Source organism: Corapipo altera, unplaced genomic scaffold, assembly GCF_003945725.1.
Source record: "Corapipo altera isolate COAL_440 unplaced genomic scaffold, ASM394572v1 0, whole genome shotgun sequence".
Lineage (NCBI taxonomy): Eukaryota > Metazoa > Chordata > Aves > Passeriformes > Pipridae > Corapipo > Corapipo altera.
This window is the reverse complement of record NW_020884872.1, coordinates 69,054,566-69,074,344: the sequence shown is the minus strand read 5'-3', so window position 1 is coordinate 69,074,344 and position 19,779 is coordinate 69,054,566. Positions and strand designations below refer to the sequence as shown.

The window sequence follows — 19,779 nt, the reverse complement described above, 5'->3', positions numbered from 1 at the left end:
CTCCCTTTCCACCTACCAAACCTGTCACCAGCTTTGGTGACAGGTTTGGTAGGTGGAAAGGGAGAATGCCTCATGGGCATATTTGCTTCCTGGGAGAATATGGGAAATAGACCCTTTCCTGAGCCTTGTGCTCCATGCAGCTCACACACTTGTTCTCAGTTTAAAATGTACCATATCCCAAAGAGCTGCAAAAATTAGCAAGGGGAAAGAAGGGGTCGGGGGAGGGGAATAAGAGTAGTGCGGAAAAGGTGAGGTAGTCAGAAAGTGGCAAAAGACGATTTTCTGTAGGCAATTAACATTTTTGCATGATTCAGTATGAGTAAATGAGCGCTTGGGTCCTAGTCACATAATACAAAGAATTTAAAGAAGGTCTCCAACTGTTAAAGCTTATTCTTGGGGTCTGCTTCGTGGCACTGAGGGTGAGAAACTGCTTTACCATGGACTTCTGTAGCAACTCTCAGCTGTGTGTAGCCTTGAGATGTGCAATGGTAGAACTGCATAAATCAACCAGTTTGATGGTTTGGGGCTAAAAAGGTGCAAAAGAATCACTGTCTTGTATCCTTCAGAAAAAAAATATCCACCGCCTTTTATTCTTTTGTCATTGAACAGAATGGGCCACGAGTGAAAAAATCTAAGGAATGAGGCCATCAGTTCACAACAACAGTGGGGGGGGATGTGTGCCTTTGTAATGTTCCAGTGGCTGAGCCTAATGATAAAAAACAACCAACTCACCTTTGAATCCCTCCAGCATTTAAAAGCATCTCCTTTATTCTTCCCCTCCTATAAGAACAGCTCCAACACAATGCAATTGTGTACCCCAAGTAGGCTGCTCTCATTTTGTCAGAGGTGTTGCATAGGATATAGCAGGCATTCACAGCTGCTGAAGTAAGATTTGGAACTCATCCTTACATTTAGGTATGTGTCTTATTACTGGGTCACAGGGAGAGGTAATAACTAGGTTGTATGTGGTAGATGGAGCACCTAGATAGTAGTTACTGCTTTGGCAAATGGAAATCTGTTTTATCAAAGAGAAACAGTTTCAACAAAGTAAGATATCTCAATGTGAGTCTCATCCTTTCACCTGAAAATTCAATAAAAATTGTTTAGAAACTGCTCAGTATTTCTGGTTAAAAAGCTTCTCAGATACCTTCCTCTGGGCTTATCTTCCTTTAACCATACCGCTTTCCAATGTTGCTGTCAATAAAGTGTCCTAAAGATAGCCAGACAGCTCTATTTATGTTTGACAAAGGTCCTCTTTTTAATTACATGGTTCCTATTATTCATTTTGCATGGTGATGAACAGTAAAAGTTTGAAGTGGTGTGTTCAAAATGTTGCAACATCAGGAACAGGCAAAAATGAGCTTCCTGTGAATGTTGTACTAATATCAGACATCTGCTCCCCGGAACCCCACTGTGATTTACATAGAATCACAAAGCCATGTCAAACCTGGCCTTGAGCACTTCCAGGGATTGGGCATCCACTACTTCTCTGGGCAACCTGCTCTGGTGTTTCAACATCCTCCTTGTAAAAAATTTCTTCCCCATATCCAACCTAAATCTACCCTCTCCAATTTAAAAATATTGCCACTTGTCCTGTCACTAAAGGTCCTTGTAAAATGTTTTTTCTCTGTCTGTCTTATAAGACTCCTTCATAAATCAAAAGGCTGCAGTAAGGTCCTGACAGTGACATTCCTACTATAGGTTGAACAACCCCAGTTTTCTTAGTTTTTCTTCATAGGACAGGTGTTCCTGCCCTCTGACCATTTTTCTGTGATCCTTCTCTGGATCTGTTCTAACAGGTCCATAAGGGGTGTTGCTGCATGCTACTACCCTCAGAGGTTGCTCTGAGATTCTTCCTTCTTTCTATCTTCCTTTGAAAACCATTGTCTCCAAGTGTCCCATGTTCTCCCCTGAGCCTTTCCTCCTATGCAAAATATTCAGCACATACAGCTTAGTACTGCTTTCCCAGCTCAGTACTGCTTTCCCAGGTCTGCAGCCACAGGCTTCCAGGGGCACTGGGATGCCAGAGGCTTCCATCCTCCGTTGTCACCAGCCACTCTACCCTCCAGGTCTTGTGATGTGATGGTAGCTGTGCAGCTGTTTAGTCCCATACCTCCTTTCCCCCTTGTCACCCTAGGAGACTGAATCTGTCCTGCCAGTCATGAAATCACGGAATTCAAGATGGCCAATGGCTCACCAGGCATGCCAGGATTCTGTTCATAAAAATGCTTTACTATTCAACCTGTTCTTTTAAATGTTAGAGGAAAGCAATAGAGCAATTACTATACGCACTAAAACACAGGAATGACATTTGATCTGCTTGTGCATGAACAGAATTAGTCAGGACATGAATAATAGCACTTCTAAGCTACAGCCCAACTTCCAGAAAAACAAACTAGTCTGGATTTCACAATTGTCATTGATCGAGAACCCAGCACAAACAGGTTTTCAGTGGACATGTATTCCATTATTTATTAGATGAACTTGTCTAGATACAGCTTCCAGCACCAATAAACCTTTCATTTACAAGATCTCTGCTGGTTTGCACTTGTCTGTGCAGATATTTAGACTGTGATTCAATTACCTTATAACCACTCCTTTTTTTCAGCTATGAAATTTGAAATACTTCAGTTTTCACTCAATTTTCCTGTTTTCTCATCCATTTTAATCTTCTCAAACTTTATGCAGTCAGTTTCCTTCTTTGACTTCACATACCAGTCCGTAGCTGAATATTCCAGGAGCAGTTGCGGCAGAGAGCTCCCACAAGACAGGAAGTTTTCTGGACACTGTGTTGGAGATCAGCCCACTGGACTTTTTCCTCCTTTAGGTGTTCTCAGGTCTCACAGTGCTGTTATTATAACCTGCAGCAGGTATCACCTATTAGCTGAGCACAATTATTCAGGTTGCTATTTTTTTCTGTGACATATACCCCATCAGCTCAGTCTGCTGGTAAGTGTCATACCCCCAGCAGTTTATGCACAGTGTTTCCCCAAATTTTCTCTGCAGTAAGCAAGCTGGAATGACTGCTGGAATGACTGCTCATCTGTGAATAAGGGTGGCAGATTATCAGCTTAGTCTTTGCACAGGATTCTTAAACAAATTACTCTTTACTTAGACATCGGGGGCAATATACTGATTGAAGCAAAGATTTCCTCTGTTTACCTTCATTTCCTTTTCTCAGGCCAGAGATCTGCTGTCTGTTCAAAATGGAAAGAAAAGGATAAACCAAGTCACACTTGGAGGTAGGGCAACAACCCTAATAGCCAGAGGAGAAGACTATTATATGTCTTGTGTACATAGAATATTTGACTCAGCCTTGAATTCCTGCAAGGAAAGAAGGGAAAATGGTCTAGATGAAACGTCTATGAAGTGACTGCAAAAGTGTTTGGAAAATTTTATACACAAAGTCAGTATCAGTTTTTCCCTTCCAGAGGAGGAGGAGGTATTGACTGCTGTTCTGCAGAAGGTCTGCTCAGCACCTGACACTCTAATCAATGGAGTAATTGAGTGGAGACCACATTTTTCATTTTGCAGGTGATATCAAGCTTGGAGGGACTGCAAGGCTTATGAGTGAACTGGCTCAGGCTTCAGAGTGGTCCTGATACATGTGTGAAAACCATCTGACCTTTCCATTCTATGCCAATTCAGTTCAACAGAGGCAGGCACATTTGACTGAGAACAAATAAAGGAAGGGAGATGAATGATTTGGCAGCAGTTCTGCAAAGCGATCTAAAAATCACGGGGGATGAGAAGAAGAACATGAATCAGCATTGTGCGAAAAAGGTAAACATCATATGGAGATGTATAAATAGGAGTGTTAAATATAGGCCAGTTAAAACAGTCCCCCTGCTCCACTTGGCACTTTAGAGGACTTAGCTGGCATAAAGCAGTTCCTGACTTTGTAATTGCAAAAACATTCAAGGACTTTGATGTTTGTTTGTTTGTTTGGTTTTTTAAATCAATAGAGAAGAAAACTGAAATTATAATACAAAATTAATGGAATTAAGCAAGATGAAAGGAGTTAATTCTTCATGCATGTCCTAATGATAAGGGTAGTGAACACTGGCAGGTAACACTGGCCATGAGGTTATGAATCTCTGTTATTAGATGTTTTTAAAAATAGGATGGACAAACTGATGTTAGGACTCTAGCTTATAGAGAAGGTGATCCTACCTTTTGGCAAGGGGATGGACTTCAGGGAGCACACACACCTTCCAGAGCCTTCCCAGCTGTACCTCAGTCTTTCTCTGATTTGGCAGGAGTTTAATGACATGATGCTGGAAACTGAGACATGTGGCCAGGAAACAGTAGCCAGAGACCTAGGTTGTTGTCAGCACCTCTGTACTGGCCAGAAGGTGACAAGGAGATGTGGGAAACATGAAAATTATTGCATTTGGCCTTATTTTCTTATAAAAAAAGAAAAATCATAAAGATATGCCAGCTTGAAAATAAATTGCATGACACATATTGTCTTTTATACTGCATCAGTATTGATGTAAAAACGGACACATGCTAATATCAAGATATTTTCTTCTAGGGCTTGATCTTAAATAGCTTTAGAACTCATTCAACAACAGATTGTCAAGATAAAAATTTAGCAACTCTCCAAATGCCACTTGCATTTCATAGCATGTAGAAAACAGTCTAACTCTTCCCAAACCACAGTGTGTTCATATGCAGATTCACTTTTGTGCAAGGCCAGCAAGAAAAACACAAGTTCTCTTTACCCAGCCTGAGCAAAAGAAAAATGAATTTGACAGCTGGCCTTAAACACTTTCTCCTTGATGATTCAAAGAAAATGGAATCCATCTAAAGCTGTTGATTAATTCTTCAAATACAGATGGAGAGCAATACCTTGAGAATTTAACCCTTAAAAGTATAATAAATGAATGCATAGGGGTGGTGGAAGGGCTTTCTTTTACAAGGTTTTCAAACAGCCCTTTTCAAGGAATATAATACCTATTTTGTATTACAGGAGGCCTTTATCTCTACAGCTCATGAAATGTAAGAGAAAAGCTTTATAGATTCTCATAAAAGTGATGCGTATTACACACAGTCTAGACTTTGAGGAGTTATGGATCCAAGCCAAACAATCTCTTTCTTTTCATACAGTCCAAATAATTATCAGAGGCAAGAAGCTAGTCAATGGATAAAGTATTAGTTCAGATAAAGTATCTTCTAAAATACATTTTAGTAGAATTTTGAAAAAATAGCAATACCCATGGATTGCAAGGCATATTTCTAGAAATATTTCATCAAATAATTAAAATGTGTTTCAATGTATTTGGGGCTTTTTAACATTTAGGTTATCTCTTCAGGGCTGGTTTCAGTACATAGGAAGTTTTTACTGTTGCTATCAATAATACGGGTTGTAGAGTTAACCAGACTAAAAGTTTAAGAATTCCTCCGGGAGAACTGAGGGTTTTATCATGACTGAACTAAAATCTGCCTCTAATTTAAAAATATTACAATAGATTTGGTGAATACAGTCTATCTTTATGTGTTTATATGTACCTTTAAGAGAGAGGACAGTAATAAGAATTTCATTGAACACCCATATGTACACATTCAGTGTGCTATAAAATATCTGATTAAATCTAATTAAAGGAGAACACTGCATTTAGAAAATCCCTCTTCCACCTCTTCTGAAACTGGCACATTTTCATTAAAATGAATGCCATAGAAATGTACAATTTGTAGGAACTAATTTATCTTCCTTTTTTTTTTTTATTTCTTGCAAAGTCATAGGAGGCTTTTAAAAGTCATTTCCTCCACAGAAAATAGGAAATAAAATACAGTAACTTTTATTGCATCTGGAGAATATAGTTTCCCCTATTGTGCCATTCAGTGGTAGTTACATGATTCTTCTAGACATGCTGTCATAAAAAAACCAAACAATTTTGAAGGATGAAAAGAGAAATTTCAGGAATATGTTTCTCAGGTTGTCCACACCAAAGATTGCAACACAAAAACCCAATCTTTTTTTGAGCCATCATTTCTAATATCATGGTAGTAGAATGAATTAGCAATGGAAAGAAGCAAATCAAATATATTCTTACCAGGCAGGGCACACTGTGAATGCAAATGAGATCGTATATAATCCCAGCTCCTTCCATTTGGTGAAATATTGCTTTAGAACTCTTTCAGAATATAAAGTACAGAGAAGCAAATATAGCATACAGATGCCCTCTAAGCAGAGAAATCTTATTTTCCTTTTAAAACAGGGATTTTAATCAGCAGTGATTAATCCCCAGATAGAAATGCAATTGATAGTCACATTCCAGTAATTAAAATAGTAGCTTAGACTACAGTTTTAGTCACTGTTCAGTAGAGAACAAGAAGTGTCCCAGAGGAAGCTGCTGCTGGACACATCCTATACCAATGCACTGGGCAGGATATTGTGGGACACCTGTACAGGACTAGCAGGTGAGCCGAGCTTGAGGTTTGGTTCCAGTGTTCCAGTTCATCCCATTTAGCAAATGACACAGGATGAAATCCCGATTTCAACTCTATGTCAACTAAGAGGTCATCTACACCTTACAAATGTAAGACAAGGCAAAGCACAAGTGGTTTCAAAAAACAACACCAGCCCCCATGCTCCAGTCCCAGCAGCTAAAAATCAGCTGGCTTCACCTGACATGATCTCCTGCCTCTTTGACCGTAATTAGTTGTTGAGTTTACATGAGTGATGAAGACCCTGGGGTGAAGTACATTCCTGGGCCAAGGCTCAGGACAAGAATTGTGTATCATTTAACTCCCTCTTCTAAGTAGTGAGAATTAGAAATCCATAATCTGTGTTTTAACTTGGTGAAGGTGTGCATTTCATTCATTCAGAATTCATAAAGAAAAAACGCCAGTTAAAAATAGTCAGAAGACTGATGTCTGTTTGATAAAAGGGGATGGTAAGAATAGAAAAATGTTATTCTTTACACTGAATCTTAAAGGCTTTGTATAAAGAATAAAAATAAATTGATAAGAGGCTAGTTAATGATTAATGAATACTGTAAACATGTTACATGGCTACAGAAAATCAGTATATTGTATTCTGGGAGACAGCAAACAATGTTTTCAAAGCAACATATCAGGCCTCATGTTAGAATTTTGATTCTAAAGTAATAATTCTAATCTACTTAAAGCCATTTGTGATTGGATTTTTAATATAAAATACGACCAGAAAAAAGATTAACGGCATTATCTCTGACTATATCTGGTACAAACAACATAAAATGTCTGAGAACAACATTCATGTATAAGGAAATGAAAGTTGGACAGGAAATATTTGAAAAGTGTTCTTGTTTTGCTTCAGAATGAATGAAGGACCTCCTACCTGAGACAGAAACAAAGCAGACAAAAGAATTTTAGATATTGCAGTAGGGAAGGGCTTTCAGCTAGCATCAGTATGAAGACATTAATTTGAAGGTCAGGTGTTCCCACAATAGAAAGTACAAAAATTACATTTCTCATGACAGTTTGTAATGGGGAACAAAGCATTAAATTGGCAGATGTTCATTTATGGCAGTACAATTGCAAAAGCTACTTTTGTGGCACAGAAAGAAACTGTGGGTGACTCTTCTCCACCAGGTATGAGACTTCATTTTTTGTTATAAATTCCATGACAGATTTTGTACTTAATATCTGACTGGCTATATGTGTTTTTCAAGGGGGATGGTTACATTGCAAATGGATAGATGACAATTCAAAGTACGTGACTTCCAGCTTGTTATACCCATTGCATAAGGCACATTGATACTTAGATTATGCTATCTACTCTTGTGCCTGGTTATACAAGATAACACAGTTGTTAAGCAAGTCACAATTATTATCTTTGTACAACATGTTCTTTTATTGCAATGGCATGCTCACTTAGCAATTCTGGATACCTGGAGAAAATCTGGAATGCCTGCACTCCCGTCAAGAGATAAGATATGTGGAGGCAAAAACCTCAGCCTCCTACACCTCACATAGTGTTTCTCTAGTGTGTGTCTGTGCTTTCATGGTCAATCACTCCCTTGGAAAGATGAAATACTTTTTCCTTCTTGAGTTCCTTCTCCTTTTGTAGTCCTTTATATCTCTGGTATACCACGTTCTGAGGATGTCTGCTGCCAAATGCTTTTTCCATGTCTGGTTGCAGTCACAAGATGTAATCAGCACTCAAATGGGACAAGGCAGATCAGTGTTTGAATCTTTGCTGTTTTCTGACCAGAGAGAGAGATAACAACACGATCTTTGGTTTCTTTTCTTGTATTTTGGTGTTATTGTCAAACTGCATCTGTGGCAACGGTACTGCACGTGTGAGTTATGACCACTGAGCTGCATAGCAAAACCTCATTTTCTCACTCTCTTGCTTCTAGATGAAAAACAACTCACCCCAGTCCAGCTGGGTGAAAGAAGTACTTTCCTTGATGGTAAAAAAAAGATCTTCAAGTCTTCAGGCAGAGCCATGCACATCCAGAAACCTCAGTCTTCAAGTCCCACAGCCAGATAAACGAGCAAAGCCAGAAGGCTGTTATGACTTAGGCTTCTCTAGTTCTTTGATTTTTTGATATGAAAATTCCATCCGTATCAAAGCTGGTATGTACATTTCCATAAAAAAGCTGTGGTTTTGATAAAGCTTCATTTTCTAACCAAAAATAGTTTCTGTTGGAAAATTCCCAACATATCATATAAAATACTACTTGGATGACACACTCACTAAGATAATATCACCTTCATAACAACTTAGGGTTTAATACACATTTACCAGCAAAAAAGGCTAATCTTCAAAAATTTTCATCAATCGTTTAAAGAACATTGTGCCTCATCCATGTGAACTTTTTCTTCATATAGTCTTCTGAACTCAGATATTTCATGAGATCCTTTCTTTAGCATCATTAGGGTCTTGAGCTCTGGAGACAAATCCCTGTTGGAAGACACTGATAACCATCGCAACAACTTGTATTACTGTAGTGCTTTTAATCCCTTCCCAAAGCTTCACATTCACATTGATGACATCTTCACTTTCCCTTCTTCCCTGAGAGTGCCAAGAAAAACTTTTATTCAAGGTAAAAGTCAAGATGGTTATAGATTAGGGATTTTAAAGAAGCAATTAAATAGTACTAATTACAGACAGTATGCTAGCAGATCAAGTATTGTCAAGTTTGGGGTACTTAAAAAAAATTCTTTCCTGTGATCAAATCTGTAGGTAAACTTTGCCAGTCCAATGCATGGGAATAAAAAAACCTAGTGCTCTGCTGTATAATGGTAATCTAATGTTATCACCATTTAGCACCAGTTTTATCACCAGTGTTTAGAAATATGTCATGCATGTGTGTACACATCGAATTTCTACTCTTTCTTGTTGATGGTCATGTAACATTCCCAAAAGTGAGAGGATTAATAATGTTTGTAAACTTGTCTGAGACATGGTAACTACATCATTCCTTTAGACCATGAGTACAATATCATTAACTGCTATAAATTCTTTTTTCCTTCTGTCAACATATGTGAATGATAGCTTTTAATTACTTTCCTGAGCCCACTAGCAAATATTTCATGGAATCATCAATGCGCAGTTGCCCAGCTGGTCTGACAATAACTTTTCTTACACCTTCCTTCCACTGCAATTCCAGGAACCATGAATCTCCTTGGCTTCACATGGACCAGTCCTATCCCATATAACAACAAGCACCCAAGATTTTTATCCTTGTTGTTTCTGATGGGGAAATTCAGTCATTGTATGCAAATCAGCATCACACAAAGTGTCTTGGAGGAGAGCAGAGAAGGGTAAAGGGTTTTCCATTGAAGCAATAACCGTGGTAGGTCTGTGTGGGGAGTGTTATTCCTTAAGAGGCAGTATGATCATAGAATTCTTTCATTTGGAAAAGACCTTTAAGATCCTCGAGTCCAGCCATTGACCCAGGTGTCCACTTCCGTGGACAGCCTGTTCCAGTGCTTTAGTGAAGAATTTTTTCCTAATACCCAATCTAAACCTCTCCAGGTGCAACTTTAGGCAGTTTTGTCTGGTAATACAAAGTACAACAGAAGGTTAAAAGTTGGAAAGAAAAGTTTGTAAGACTTACATAGATGTTTATACACATTTTCAGAAATCTGCACATAATTTTGTGCATGTGCAGATGTGTCCTTTGAATAGGAGCTGGTAGGGAATTAGGCTAGATAACTTAGGGACATGTTTTGCTGGTTATTGCTGCATGTGCAGATTTAAAAAAAAAATCAATTCTTGTATCGAACAGAAAGGGCTAATTGCACTTTTAGCCATTTCCATGCTGCTGAAAAAAAAGAGTGTAAAAGAGACTGATTCCTGTGCCTAGGGCTAAGTAGCGCCATTTGGCTCAGGTCTGCAGTGGTTATGGCTACTCCCCTTTGTAGCAGATTTGTATTGCAGAGAGTTGTGCAAAATCAGAGACAGAACAGCAATTAAACAGAAGGGTGATTAGGGGATGAGCTTGCAAGCACACCACAACCCTCTTTTATTTACCAGTACAGTAACCTGTGGGTTAGTTTAGGACAGAGTAGCTCTGGCAGGACCATCCTTGTTTCATGCCTTACATGGCTGCTGGATTACTTTACTCAAACAGTGGGCCTGTGGGTGACCAAAGCATTACCTATTTCCAAACAGGAACAGAAATTAAAATCCTCTGCAAAAATAAGCTTGTCTTCCACTTCTGGGTTGTGTGTCACCCCTGTCCTCCATGTCCTGCTTCCCAGCCCCATTTAAGCGCACAAGCAGAGGGGTTACTGGGAAAAAAGGGTGCATGTGAGAAAGGACAGAACTGATAGGATTATTACTCACATAATTTTCATTGCTTGTGATTGAAAGAAGCAGGTTGCTCTGCTGAAGCAGAAGAGGTGGGTGTTGAGGGGGAAGTGTTTGCTGTAGATGTACAATGGAACAACTTCTTCCTTGCCTTCTACCTGTCAAGTGCTAGCCCCAGAGTTTGGGGCTAGGAATTTGCTCCACAGGCCCTTATACGTGACCTCCCGGGTCTAGCTCCAGTACTGACTGCTGGGATCAAGCAGCTATCCTGGAGCAGGTGATAGGTGAGGAGGCGAAGCCTTTCATTTAGGGACTTCACAGTTTCCATGTACCAAACATACCTGGACAGACTGTTATTGCAGACAGCTGGCACTTGCTACCATGCAAGGACCTTCTCATGGATCCATGCCCTCCATTAAAGAAACAAAAAATGTTTCTGTTGGTGAGGATAAGTCCCATTTTGGAAGAGGCACAAGCTAGGCTACAATTAACACAGTTTTATACCTACACCCATAGTAGAACTTATACCAATATTACTATTCCATTGTATGTTAAACTTTGCTAAAAGGCTTCACTCTTTTTACACAGCTTTAGTATCATAAAATCATAGAATGGTTTGGGTTGGAAGGGACCTTGAGGATCATCTCCATTATATCATGCCATAGGTGAAGCTGACAACAGACACTCCTTTGAGTTTACATATGTTTCATAGTTAAGAGCCTTCCTACCTCTTCTTTGGGGAGTGGCCACCTACTTGAAGGTATTTAGCTGACATTTGCTTTTTAGAGAGTTTACTCTGCAGCCCCATTTAATACTGCTCGTACACAGGTACAACACAACACTGGCCAAAGTAAGCCTGGACAATGATTTGAGAACAAAAATGGAAATTCTCGACATAAGTGAAGCAATAATGTGAAAGCATATGCAAGATGCTGCTCTGGAGTGTAGGAGTGGGAGAAGCGATTGTGTTAAATACGGTATGGTCTGTGAGTTAGGTGAAGAACAGGAACAGGGCAGAATGCAGCTGAGCAATGATATGTGTGAAATGAGACACCTGATCTGTTTTGAGCACTGTAAAACAGGACTTAGAAATCAAAACACATTGTGTTAGTCCCAGGGAGGCTACAAAGGGTAGTGTCAACACCTTGTTACAGGCAAACATGAAACGCCTCACCAGTTAGGTCATGAGTATGTAAGGGGCATGGCTTGAAGACAGTAAACTCAGCAGAACCTTTGCCACCAAGCCAAGCCTGTCAGCATTTTTAAGAGACAGGAGTGGTGCTGCAGTCTCTGGAGCCTGGATCCACTGACCTTGAGGTCTTACAGTGCTGACTGCACCAGCAGCTGTGAGATGGGTCTGGAGGATGCCCTTAGCTTTGGGAAGTATGCTTTCCCTGTGGCGTGAAATTTTGCTGAGCTGTTTTTGGAGATACCTGCCATACTTTGAACAATCACATTTTCCTGCTTTCATTTGTCATCCTTGGGAAACTGCTGCTGGCCTGCTGAAATAATAATAGCAAACATGCTAAGACAAGTCTCACACACTGCAGGCATTGATACTCTGCCGTTACAGCACATCCACTGTGAGGCAATGTCCAGAAAAGCCCTTGCACACAGAAAAGAGACTCTCAGACAGCAATGAAAACAAGGGCATGAAAAATAAGTGGATGTGTTTAATAGATTGTCTTCCTTAAAATTTTCAGCTTTTTAAGTTAAAAGCTAATTTGAACTGAAGATGGAAAAAATAAAGAGAATTGGACACAGACGCCTTCCTTTCAGTGAACATCTGTTTGCCAGCTGAAAGTCAGTCCTAGAGGAATTTAAATGCTAAGTTAATAAAAAAAGACAAAATTAACTTTTTCTTTGTATCTATGACTAAGCTACAGAATTCAGGCAGAAAAGTGCCATATCAGCCTTTGTGTCCATAAATTGCCCAAATGACACCTGCTCAGACAGTATGCCCCAAAAAGCATAACTCACTCAATAGCTACCCCTTGGTATTAGAGAAATTGGTCTGGTAAATACTGTTTATCCTCCACTTTCCTTGCAAAGAGTCCTTTCCCTGTTTCAGCTCAAAAGAGGAATTGCTTGATGATGCCTAACTGTGCCACATTTTTTTAAATATCTAGGAGATTTAAAACTCATTTACGGCTGTCTCTTACCAAGCATATTTCATAATAGCAGAGGTCTACTTTTCTCTGTGTGTGTGGACTGCCCCACCGTGTATATACAAAATATTTTTTGCTACAAAGAAATTGTTTTGCAATTTAAAAACAAAAAATAGGTTTGAATGAAGAATACATGCACCATGGTGGTAAGGGCGTACATTCTTCCAGCAATGAATGCATTTGAAAATAGTTACAGGGGCTGCAAAGCTTTTTTTTCAAACTGAATTTTTGCATTGGTTGTGTTCTGCACACGTATGAAAGAGCACTATAATGAAATATTTACACTTACTTTAGATGATGTTCCAAACAGTAGATAGCCTTCCTAGAGGCCCAACAATTTTAGATAATAAGCCTGCTTAACTTTCCTTACATATAGCTCAAATTCACATATATCAAAGCTTAATTGATACCTCCTTCAGCTGCAGTTTGGGACTTTCCTCATAGCCAATGAGCAGACATACCAAACACTTTTTTCCTTAGAATCCCTCAGATACTAATACTTTCTGAAGTTACCTGCTGGACTCGGAGAACTGAAACATTGATGTGCCAACACGTGTTGCTTAATCATTGTGGCATTTTTGTTACTCCTACCTTCAGCTACCCACATTATAACTGCCGCACAGCTCGTCCTTCTTTATGAGATTGCTCATCCTTCTTTGATTTGCAGATATACACTGTAGGGGTGAATCAGAGTGGCTGGTGGAAGTCTAATCACTGACCTTGAGAACATTCAAAATAGTCTCATAAACACTATCTCATGATACTGAAGGCTGTGGTAGCACATATGGCTTCCTGTTTTGCCCCTGACATTTTGTTCTAAAGAAGAGGTTGTAAGATCCATCACTTAAAGAGGGCAATAACCTAAACCATCCAGCTCCTGCTCAGGAAGAAGTATTAAGATCTTGACACTGTTAAATATTATCCTTTCTCTAATATCACTCTAAGGAAGAGATGAGTATCTTATTGCTCAAAAAAGTAAACCTCCTTTGATTTCAGATGTGGGTAAAGCAAGGCCATATGTTAATCATAGAATCATAGAATCATAGACTCATAGAATCAACTGGGTTGGAAGGGACCTCCGAGATCATCAAGTCCAACCCTTGATCAAACATCACCGTGGTTACTAGACCATTGCACTAAGTGCCACATCCAGTCTCATCTTAAACACCTCCAGGGATGGAGAATCCACCACTTCCCTGGGCAGCCCATTCCAATGCCTGATCACCCTCTCTCTAAAGAATTTCTTTATAGAATAAAGAATATTCAACCTAAACCTCCCCTGGCACAGCTTAAGACCATGCCTTCTTGTCTTACTTATAGTTGCCTGGGAGAAGAGACTGATGTCCACCTGGCTACAACCTCCTTTCAGGTAGTTGTAGAGAGTGATGAGGTCTCCCCCAGCCTCTTTTTCTCCAGGTTGAACAACCCCAGTTCTCTCAGCCTCTCCTCATAGGACTTGTGCTTGAGTCCCTTCACCAGTCTCATTGCTCTTCTCTGGACCTGCTCCAGCACCTCAATATCCTTCCCAAACTGAGGGGCCCAGAACTGGACACAGTACTCAAGGTGTGGCCTCACCAGTGCTGAGTACAGGGGAAGAATCACTTCCCTGGACCTGCTGGCCACACTGTTCCTGATCCAGGCCAGGATGCCATTGGCCTTCTTGGCCACCTGGGCACACTGCTGGCTCCTGTTCAGCTTCCTGTCAATCCAAACTCCCAGGTCGCTTTCTACCTGGCTGCTCTCCAGACACTCTGTGCCCAGCCTGTAGCGCTGCATGGGGTTCTTGTGGCCAAAGTGCAGGACCCGGCACTTGGCCTTGTTGAACCTCATCCCACTGGAATCAGCCCAACTCTCCAGACTGTCCAGGTCCCTCTGCAGAGCCCCCTTGCCTTCCAGCTGATCGACACTCCCCTCCAATCTGCAAATTTGCTGATGGTGGACTCAATCCCCTCATCCAGATCATCAATAAAGACATTAAATAGAACTGGGCCCAACACTGATCTCTGGGGGACACCACTAGTGACTAGTTGCCAACTGGATGCAGCACCAGTCATCACCACTCTCTGGGCCCGGCCCTCCAGCCAGTTCCTAATCCAGCACAGAGTGTCCCACAGCTGTCCAAGCCGTGGGCTGCCAGCTTTTTCAGGAGTATGCTGTGGGAGATGGTGTCAAAGTCTTTGCTGAAGTCCAGGTAGACACATCCACAGCCTTCCCCTCACCCACCAGGCAGGTCACCTGATCATAAAAGGAAATCAGGTTGGTCAGACAGGACCTGCCCTTCCTAAACCCATGCTGGCTGGGTCTAATTCCTTGTCCATCCTGTAGGAGCTGTGTGATTGCACTTAGGATGATCTGCTCCATAACCTTGCCAGGCACTGAGGTCAGGCTGACAGCCCTATAGTTTCCCAGGTCCTCCTTCTGGCCCTTTTTGTGGATTGGTGTGACATTTGCCAACTTCCAATCATCTGGGACCTCTCCAGTGAGCCAGGACTGTTGGTAGATGATGGAGAGCAGCTTGGCGAGCTCTTCTGCCAGCTCCCTCATCACCCTAGGATGGATCCCATCTGGTCTCATAGACTTGTGGGGATCCAAGTGGCTCAGCAGGTCACTGTTTCCACCTGGATTACAGGGGGGCTATTCAGATTCTAATCTCTTTCTACAAGCTCCAGAAGCCAGCTGTCCTCAGGACAACCTGTCTTACTGTTGAAAACTGAGGTAAAGAAGGTGTTAAATACCTCAGCTTTTCCTTATCTTTGATAACTATATTCCTGCCCATGCCCAATAAAGAATGGAGGTTTTCCTTGCCCCTCCTTTTGCTATTGATGTATCTGTAGAAGGACTTTTTGTTATCCTTCGCAGATGTGACAAGATCAAGTTGTGCCTTCATCTCTCTAATTTTCTTTCTACATGACCTAACTATACTCCTAAACTCTTCCTGAGTAGCCAAACATGTGCCTCACTTCAGTGAAGTGATACTGAAATACTCAAGAAATAGCTAGAAGTTGGGCACACAGAATTTGATATAAAGTACAGAGCAATAAGATGATCACTAAACATGAAGAGGAGAGAACCAGAAGAAACAAGCAAGGGGTTGCTATATTCCAGTACATAGCTTAAAAGTGTAGACTGCTGGCCTTATTACAGTACAATTCGGAGCTCTTAGTAATGCATTATCTCTTGTACAGAATAATACTAATCAGACACAGCCTATAACTTGTAGTAAGAAAGGTGTACAAAGGGGGAAAGCTCAGAGAAATGAGGAGCGAGAGACATTCAGTTCTCACTCAGTTACACAATGAGCAGCAATCACAGCAGCCTACTCTGTAATCCAATTGCCCTTGTATAACTAACTACAAGATTGCTTCCCCCTGCAGATGAAGGAGCAGCAGAGACAATGTGTGATGAACCGACCAAAGGCTTCTCGTTACTTAGATGCCCAGCTACAAAGTTTAAATTTCATAACCGCAGTCCTATTTAACATGGGAATTATTAGACTTTCAGTTTTTGAAGTAGTGCACCAATTCTTATGGATAGCAGTTGTGAAGAAATGCTTAATGCAAAATGCTTTGGTTACTGTCCATGCATCTATGCTTTCATATCTCAGAGGTGAAATTTGCTGCAGTAATTGTCAAGGTATTTTTTTATTTTATTAGAAGATCTACTTTTCAAGTCTTGACTGTTGTAGCATACTCTATTTTAGCCTAATCTGGTTCAACTCCTCAACCACATTTGAAGAGATAAACCCTAAACTGTGCATACATACTGTTCTGGTAATAAATGTCTTGATTTCCTAATGGTTTTGAGCCAATCTTGGAAACACAGGAGTAGAGTCTTGCTAGAGTAACTGAAATGGCTCCCAAGTACATTATGTTAGTATGAAGCATCATTAAAAGACTAAATGACTTCTCAGTTGACTATAAATCACATTTCAGTATTACACACTTCACACAGGACTAAGTTTGTGCTGTTCAGTGAAAATTGATTTTGTATAATATAATAATTGTGTTTATTAAAGAACATCATATGCCTGTAGCCCTGAAAAATGTTTATGTGTTTGCAGTCTGTGTTGTCTGTACATTTAGTGTCTCAGCAGCTTAGTGCAATGTATTTTAAATTACTAGTTTACAAAGCTTCAGCTCAGTTCAGTTTAAAGTGATATAACTCTTAGCTGCAGGAGAGTCATTTAGGCAGAAAATCTTACAAAGAATTAATACACTACAGCAGTTTTTTAAAACCACTTCTATTTCTTTGTGACCCAGTCTTTGCCTTGCAGTAAATGATATCAATATTTTCATGAGCAGAAACCAACAAGAAGTAAGTATGTGAACTGAGGTGTCATTCAACTGCTTATTGAAATACAGATTTAGCAAATACTAACTTGTCCTGGTGTATGATTTTGGCAGGAGTCATTCTTATCAATTTACCTACAGAAAGTAATCTAAAGATATGATGCTAGCAGTAATTTTGCAGTATATTCTTCCCTGAATGAATTTAACGCATAAAACATTCAACTTTCATGTACATAAAACTCAGCATTGCATTTCCATTTTTTAATAGTAATGCTTTTTATTTCTTCATTTGAATCCCTGTGGATCTTTCTTTTCATAGAAGATGTGCCATTTTGGCAGAAGTTTTAAAATACTAGGAATTTGAAGAGTGATAGGAAATGCTTCAGCTGGGCCTGAACTGAAGAGATAGGATGGCTGTATACGAAAAGTCACTATTTGTGTCTCCAGAGTGCTGTCAGCTCTGGACTGAGAGACAGGATTCAAGTTTTCGAGACATCCTGTGGAGACCAAATGAAATTGGCTCCAAAATGATAACAACGTATCACAAATAGAAATTAAAACAGAAGTGAGAAGAGTGAAATCATCTTTCTGGTCCTTTCTGTACTGCAGCAGAGACCACAGACTGGGATTTTCACAGGCGTGCAACTCTATTTCAATCCTTTAAGTGATCCAGTTGCTCTGCATTCCAGAATTTTCTATCCTAAAGAGCCAAAATGGATTAGGCAACTCCCTATTTGGTCTGCAACTTCCCTGGACACTCACCTTTGCTTGTTCACACAGACTCAGCAGACTTCGGGGAGACAGGTCCATTTCTTCATCCACTGCACCCAGGGTTTGGTTCCTGCCTAAAACACAATTAAAGCCTGTGGCTCATGAGCTGCATGGCTGGAGTTGGCAGGGAGCATTCTTCTCTCCTTTCTCTTATCCTTCAGCTCTGGACCCCTCTTAGCCAGCCAAGCTCATGTCTCCATCCCAGGAGAGGAAGAGCAAGGCCTCTTCACTATCTCCCTTCTTAGGACAGAGGCAATTTCTTTTCCCTTCTGTGTTTGCCCAATCCTTCTTTCACCAATAAAGAAAGCACTTTTGAAGACAGGGAGATCATCTACAAACTCTTGTCTTGTCATCTGGGTAATGGGAAGTGTTTGTGGTCTCCCAGAATTATGAGACACCATTTACAAGATTTCATTTTCAAATGGCCTTCCAAGATGGTGTTTCGCCTTTCATCCCTTTCCCATCACTTTCTGTGATTCACAGTCTGAAATGTGTTTAATGGTTCCCCTGATGGAGGGTGTGTAAGACTTGGAAGGCTTTGCAGCCCCAGCCACCTATGTACAAGGAAGCATCCAGACACCCTATGTGTCCCCTCCCAGGTTACAGATTGTCATTCCTACCCCATGTGAATAAAATAGCAATTTCTAGGCTTGCCTTGAAGTTACTCCCCATTATCCTCAAAAGTAAGAAGGGCCAAAGTATTTGAAATTCTACTTTTCCTACAAGGGGATGTTCAAGATTTGTCCACTTCTTGGAGACACAGTTACAAAAGGGTAAAAGGAAAATGATTACAGTTTAGGTTTCTAATTTTCCACCTCGCACTAGATCTTGCCACAGAATAAAAGGGAACTGATTCAGAGTTCTTTATGAGATAAAAAGAATTTATGATACTTGAAACAGCAGAAGAAGACTAGAGTGGTTATTACTCAAAGAAAGGCATTTGAAACTCTCTACCACCCTTTCCAGCTAAAAAAAAAAAAAAAAGTGGAGATGAGTGTGATTTGGTACTTATGACTAGCAGAGGGGAAGAGAGGAGAATTCAACATCTTCCCAAGCATTCCTCAGCACTGCAATCATTACACCAGCATGTGTGCTTTGGACCTGACAACACCATGTTTCTAATTTCAATACAATCAGTTACTAGCTGTATCTAAATAATTCTGAGAAGGTAAATCTAGAATGCTGTTGCACAGCTTTCCACTGGAAACACCTATTGATCAGCAAGTAGAAGTACAATTTGACGGCTTAGCACTTTGCATTTAAGGGACAGAATAAAGAATGAGTATTGTTATGCAGTGATGGAAGCAGTAGAGAAAATGCTCGTCTAATTCAGGCAGTGATTTTTTAAAAAAGTTTTCCCAAGTGTTAGTGAAAACTTTTGTGTCTTGAGATGAAATGCTGAGACTGTAACTCTATTACACAAGGCTATTTTCAATGGACTGTATGCTTATACCCATTTGGAAGTATGCTGGTGAATAGAGAAGAGGCATTAAAACAGAAGATGGTGGTTATAGGCACTGAGACCACTTGTTCCATGATAAATGCTACTGGTGTATGGCTGTTAGCTCTTCTGTGGAGATTTTAAAATGAGGAATGCATTGGCTGCATTGAAACCAGTGCATGATATGACCTCAGAGAAAACAGTTAAAGTAATCTAAGGCAGAAATAGAGTTATTTTACCTAAGTATCCCAGAAGATTCAAGCTCTTTGGGATAGAAACAGAAGTGCTCAGTCAGAACACTGCCAAATTTGGTTGCATGCACTGACTGCATACCTAGCAAAGAAAATCTCAGCACAG

At 40.3% G+C, this 19,779-nt stretch overlaps 1 long non-coding RNA gene across 1 annotated transcript; it reads right to left on the bottom strand.

Annotated features, from left to right (window-relative positions):
- Nucleotides 1–2,475: 2,475 nt before the first annotated feature.
- On the bottom strand, nucleotides 2,476–19,079 carry LOC113950842. The gene is made up of 5 exons (XR_003528900.1): nucleotides 18,990–19,079; nucleotides 17,973–18,051; nucleotides 4,174–4,339; nucleotides 3,163–3,197; nucleotides 2,476–3,043 (listed from the first exon to the last, which is right to left on the bottom strand). It is a non-coding gene; the product is annotated as an uncharacterized LOC113950842 (long non-coding RNA).
- Between the last annotated feature and the right edge of the window lie 700 nt (nucleotides 19,080–19,779).